Raw genomic sequence first — 6,000 nt, 5'->3', positions numbered from 1 at the left:
GACCCATATCCCGGGGAGTCGGTGCCCGTGGGGGGGACCCATATCCCGGGGAGAGTCGGTGCCTGTGGGGGGGGGACCCGTACCCCGGGTAGAGTCGATGCCCGTGGGGGGGGGACCGTGCCCCGGGGAGAGTCGGTGCCCGTGGGGGGGGACCCGTACGCCAGGGAGAGTCGGTGCCCGTGGGGGGGACCCATATCCCGGGGAGAGTCGGTGCCCGTGGGGGGGACCCGTATCCCGGGGAGAGTCGGTGCCCATGGGGGGGGCCCGTACCCCGGGGAGAGTCGGTGCCCATGGGGGGGGCCCGTACCCCGGGGAGAGTCGGTGCCCGTGGGGAGCAGACCCGTACCCCGGGGAGAGTCGGTGCCCGTGGGGGGGACCCGTATCCCGGGGAGAGTCGGTGTCCATGGGGAGGGGACCCGTACCCCGGGGAGAGTCGGTGCCCGTACCCCGGGGGAGAGTCGGTGTCCATGGGGAGGGGACCCGTATCCCGGGGAGAGTCGGTGTCCGTGGGGGGGGACCCGTACCCCGGGGAGAGTCGGTGCCCGTGGGGGGGACCCGTATCCCGGGGAGAGTCGGTGTCCATGGGGAGGGGACCCGTACCCCGGGGGAGAGTCGGTGTCCATGGGGAGGGGACCCGTATCCCGGGGAGAGTCGGTGCCCGTGGGGAGGGGACCCGTACCCCGGGGAGAGTCGGTGCCCGTGGGGAGGGGACCCGTACCCCGGGGAGAGTCGGTGCCCGTGGGGAGGGGACCCGTATCCCGGGGAGAGTCGGTGTCCATGGGGAGGGGACCCGTACCCCGGGGGAGAGTCGGTGTCCATGGGGAGGGGACCCGTATCCCGGGGGAGAGTCGGTGTCCATGGGGAGGGGACCCGTACCCCGGGGGAGAGTCGGTGTCCGTGGGGGGGGACCCGTATCCCGGGGGAGAGTCGGTGTCCATGGGGAGGGGACCCGTACCCCGGGGGAGAGTCGGTGTCCATGGGGAGGGGACCCGTATCCCGGGGAGAGTCGGTGCCCGTGGGGAGGGGACCCGTACCCCGGGACGAGTCGGTGCACCCAGCTGAGCCCCTCACTAGTCTCTGACTCTATGAACGGCTGGTAGAGGTAGTTTAGACCCCACCTTTCCCAGCCGCCCTCCTGCTCTGTGATGTAATCTGACCCTTTCTGACATCGTAAACCTGCAAATCAGGCACAAGGCAGCTTTACAGAGAGGTTTCTGTGACACTGATGTTCAGCCCTCAGAATCAATGGAAAAGGCACAGAGGGTCATTCAACAGAGAACGGAACATGAGAGAAGCCACCTCACCAAGTAGGTCACAGTGTAGCGGGAGCTTTACTCTGTATCTAACCCCGTGCTGTTCCTGTCCTGGGAGTGTTTGATGGGGACAGTGTAGAGGGAGCTTTACTCTGTATCTCACCCCGTGCTGTACCTGTCCTAGGAGTGTTTGATGGGGACAGTGTAGAGGGAGCTTTACTCTGTATCTCACCCCGTGCTGTACCTGTCCTGGGCGTGTTTGATGGGGACAGTGTAGAGGGAGCGTTACTCTGTATCTAACCCCGTGCTGTACCTGTCCTGGGAGTGTTTGATGGGGACAGTGTAGAGGGAGCTTTACTCTGTATCTAACCCCGTGCTGTACCTGTCCTGGGAGTGTTTGATGGGGACAGTGTAGAGGGAGCTTTACTCTGTATCTAACCCCGTGCTGTACCTGTCCTGGGAGTGTTTGAAGGGGACAGTGTAGAGGGAGCTTTACTCTGTATCTAACCTCGTGCTGTACCTGTCCTGGGAGTGTTTGAAGGGGACAGTGTAGCGGGAGCTTTACTCTGTATCTAACCCCGTGCTGTACCTGTCCTGGGAGTGTTTGATGGGGACAGTGTCGAGGGAGCTTCACTCTGTATCTAACCCCGTGCTGTACCTGTCCTGGGAGTGTTTGATGGGGACAGTGTGGATGGAGCTTTACTCTGTATCTAACCCCGTGCTGTACCTGTCCTGGGAGTGTTGGATGGGGACAGTGTAGAGGGAGCTTTACTCTGTATCTAACCCTGTGCTGTACCTGTCCTGGGAGTGTTTGATGGGGACAGTGTAGAGGGAGCTTTACTCTGTATCTAACCCCGTGCTGTACCTGTCCTGGGAGTGTTTGATGGGGACAGTGTAGAGGGAGCTTTACTCTGTATCTCACCCCGTGCTGTACCTGTCCTGGGCGTGTTTGATGGGGACAGTGTAGAGGGAGCGTTACTCTGTATCTAACCCTGTGCTGTACCTGTCCTGGGAGTGTTTGATGGGGACAGTGTAGAGGGAGCTTTACTCTGTATCTAACCCCGTGCTGTACCTGTCCTGGGAGTGTTTGAAGGGGACAGTGTAGAGGGAGCTTTACTCTGTATCTAACCTCGTGCTGTACCTGTCCTGGGAGTGTTTGAAGGGGACAGTGTAGCGGGAGCTTTACTCTGTATCTAACCCCGTGCTGTACCTGTCCTGGGAGTGTTTGATGGGGACAGTGTCGAGGGAGCTTCACTCTGTATCTAACCCCGTGCTGTACCTGTCCTGGGAGTGTTTGATGGGGACAGTGTGGATGGAGCTTTACTCTGTATCTAACCCCGTGCTGTACCTGTCCTGGGAGTGTTGGATGGGGACAGTGTAGAGGGAGCTTTACTCTGTATCTAACCCTGTGCTGTACCTGTCCTGGGAGTGTTTGATGGGGACAGTGTAGAGGGAGCTTTACTCTGTATCTAACCCCGTGCTGTACCTGCCCTGGGAGTGTTTGATGGGGACAGAGTAGAGGGAGCTTTACTCTGTATCTAACCCCGTGCTGTACCTGTCCTGGGAGTGTTTGATGGGGACAGAGTAGAGGGAGCTTTACTCTGTATCTAACCCCGTGCTGTACCTGTCCTGGGAGTGTTTGATGGGGACAGTGTAGAGGGAGCTTTACTCAGTGTCTAACCGTGAGCTGTACCTGTCCTGGGAGTGTTGATGGGGACAGTGTAGAGGGAGCTTTACTCTGTATCTAACCCCGTGCTGTACCTGTCCTGGGAGTGTTTGAAGGGGACAGTGTAGCGGGAGCTTCACTCTGTATCTAACCCCGTGCTGTACCTGTCCTGGGAGTGTTGGATGGGGACAGTGTAGAGGGAGCTTTACTCTGTATCTAACCCTGTGCTGTACCTGTCCTGGGAGTGTTTGATGGGGACAGTGTAGAGGGAGCTTTACTCTGTATCTAACCCCGTGCTGTACCTGCCCTGGGAGTGTTTGATGGGGACAGAGTAGAGGGAGCTTTACTCTGTATCTAACCCCGTGCTGTACCTGTCCTGGGAGTGTTTGATGGGGACAGAGTAGAGGGAGCTTTACTCTGTATCTAACCCCGTGCTGTACCTGTCCTGGGAGTGTTTGATGGGGACAGTGTAGAGGGAGCTTTACTCAGTGTCTAACCGTGAGCTGTACCTGTCCTGGGAGTGTTGATGGGGACAGTGTAGAGGGAGCTTTACTCTGTATCTAACCCCGTGCTGTACCTGTCCTGGGAGTGTTGATGGGGACAGTGTAGAGAGCGCTTTACTCTGTATCCACACCCGTGCTGTACCTGTTCTGAGAGTCTTTGATGGGGACAGTGTAGAGGGAGCTTTACTCAGTGTCTAACCGTGAGCTGTACCTGTCCTGGGAGTGTTGATGGGGACAGTGTAGAGGGAGCTTTACTCTGTATCTAACCCCGTGCTGTTCCTGTCCTGGGAGTGTTTGTTGGGGACAGTGGAGAGGGAGCTTTACTCAGTGTCTAACCCCGTGCTGTACCTGTCCTGGGAGTGTTTGATGTGGACAGTGTAGAGGGAGCTTTACTCAGTATCTAACCCCGTGCTGTACCTGTCCTCGGAGTGTCTGATGGGGTCAGTGTAGAGGGAGCTTTACTCTGTATCTAACCCCGTGCTGTACCTGTCCTGGGAGTGTTTGATGGGGACAGTGTAGAGGGAGCTTTACTCTGTATCTAACCCCGTGCTGTACCTGTCCTGGGAGTGTTTGATGGGGACAGTGTAGAGGGAGCTTTACTCTGTATCTAACCCCGTGCTGTACCTGTCCTGGGAGTGTTTGATGGGGACAGTGGAGAGGGAGCTTTACTCTGTATCTATCCCCGTGCTGTACCTGTCCTGGGAGTGTTTGATGGGGACAGTGTAGAGGGAGCTTTACTCTGTATCGAACCCCGTGCTGTACCTTTCCTGGGAGTGTTTGATGGGGACTGTGCAGAGGGAGCTTCACTCTGTATCTAACCCCGTGCTGTACCTTTCCTGGGAGTGTTTGATGGGGACAGTGTAGAGGGAGCTTTACTCTGTATCTAACCCCGTGCTGTACCTGTCCTGGGAGTGTTTGATGGGGACAGTGTAGAGGGAGCTTTACTCTGTATCGAACCCCGTGCTGTACCTGTCCTGGGAGTGTTTGGTGGGGACAGTGTAGAGGGAGCTTTACTCTGTATCGAACCCCGTGCTGTACCTGTCCTGGGAGTGTTTGATGGGGACTGTGCAGAGGGAGCTTCACTCTGTATCTAACCCCGTGCTGTACCTTTCCTGGGAGTGTTTGATGGGGACAGTGTAGAGGGAGCTTTACTCTGTATCGAACCCCGTGCTGTACCTTTCCTGGGAGTGTTTGATGGGGACAGTGTAGAGGGAGCTTTACTCTGTATCGAACCCCGTGCTGTACCTGTCCTGGGAGTGTTTGATGGGGACTGTGCAGAGGGAGCTTCACTCTGTATCTAACCCCGTGCTGTACCTTTCCTGGGAGTGTTTGATGGGGACAGTGTAGAGGGAGCTTTACTCTGTATCTAACCCCGTGCTGTACCTGTCCTGGGAGTGTTTGATGGGGACAGTGTAGAGGGAGCTTTACTCTGTATCGAACCCCGTGCTGTACCTGTCCTGGGAGTGTTTGGTGGGGACAGTGTAGAGGGAGCTTTACTCTGTATCGAACCCCGTGCTGTACCTGTCCTGGGAGTGTTTGATGGGGACTGTGCAGAGGGAGCTTCACTCTGTATCTAACCCCGTGCTGTACCTTTCCTGGGAGTGTTTGATGGGGACAGTGTAGAGGGAGCTTTACTCTGTATCTAACCCCGTGCTGTACCTGTCCTGGGAGTGTTTGATGGGGACAGTGTAGAGGGAGCTTTACTCTGTATCTAAACCCGTGCTGTACCTGTCCTGGGAGTGTTTGATGGGGACAGTGTAGAGGGAGCTTTACTCTGTATCTAAACCCGTGCTGTACCTGTCCTGGGAGTGTTTGATGGGGACAGTGTAGATGGAGCTTTACTCTGTGTCTAACCCCGTGCTGTGCCTGTCCTGGGAGTGTTTGATGGGGACAGTGTAGAGGGTGCTTTACTCTGTATCTAACCCCATGCTGTACCTGTCCTGGGAGTGTTTGATGGGGACAGTGTAGAGGGAGCTTTACTCTGTATCTAACCCCGTGCTGTACCTGTCCTGGGAGTGTTTGATGGGGACAGTGTAGAGGGAGCTTTACTCTGTATCTAACCCCGTGCTGTACCTGTCCTGGGCGTGTTTGATGGGGACAGTGTTGAGGGAGCTTTACTCTGTATCTAACCCCGTGCTGGACCTGTCCTGGGAGTGTTTGATGGGGACAGTGTAGAGGGAGCTTTACTCTGTATCTAACCCCGTGCTGTACCTGTCCTGGGAGTGTTTGATGGGGACAGTGTAGAGGGAGCTTTACTCAGTGTCTAACCGTGAGCTGTACCTGTCCTGGGAGTGTTGATGGGGACAGTGTAGAGGGAGCTTTACTCTGTATCTAACCCCGTGCTGTACCTGTCCTGGGAGTGTTGATGGGGACAGTGTAGAGAGCGCTTTACTCTGTATCCACACCCGTGCTGTACCTGTTCTGAGAGTCTTTGATGGGGACAGCCTAGAGGGAGCTTTACTCTGTATCTAACCCCGTGCTGTTCCTGTCCTGGGAGTGTTTGTTGGGGACAGTGGAGAGGGAGCTTTACTCAGTGTCTAACCCCGTGCTGTACCTGTCCTGGGAGTGTTTGATGTGG

The 6,000-nt window shown here is 56.5% G+C and overlaps 1 protein-coding gene across 3 annotated transcripts in view; it reads left to right on the top strand.

Moving 5' to 3' along the window:
- The first annotated feature begins 1,248 nt into the window (after positions 1-1,248).
- The window catches only part of LOC140395979 (uncharacterized), a 309,601-nt gene continuing 304,849 nt past the window's right edge, over positions 1,249-6,000 (top strand). For all 3 annotated transcript variants that reach the window (XM_072484006.1, XM_072484008.1, XM_072484009.1), the window contains exon 1: positions 1,249-1,307. The gene's annotated coding sequence lies outside the window, so the exon portion shown is untranslated. The remainder of the gene's footprint in view (positions 1,308-6,000) is intronic.

The sequence above is a fragment of the Scyliorhinus torazame genome, chromosome 19, assembly GCF_047496885.1.
Source record: "Scyliorhinus torazame isolate Kashiwa2021f chromosome 19, sScyTor2.1, whole genome shotgun sequence".
NCBI lineage: Eukaryota > Metazoa > Chordata > Chondrichthyes > Carcharhiniformes > Scyliorhinidae > Scyliorhinus > Scyliorhinus torazame.
The sequence above is the reverse complement of the archived record's forward strand: the minus strand, read 5'-3'. Positions and strand labels throughout refer to the sequence as shown.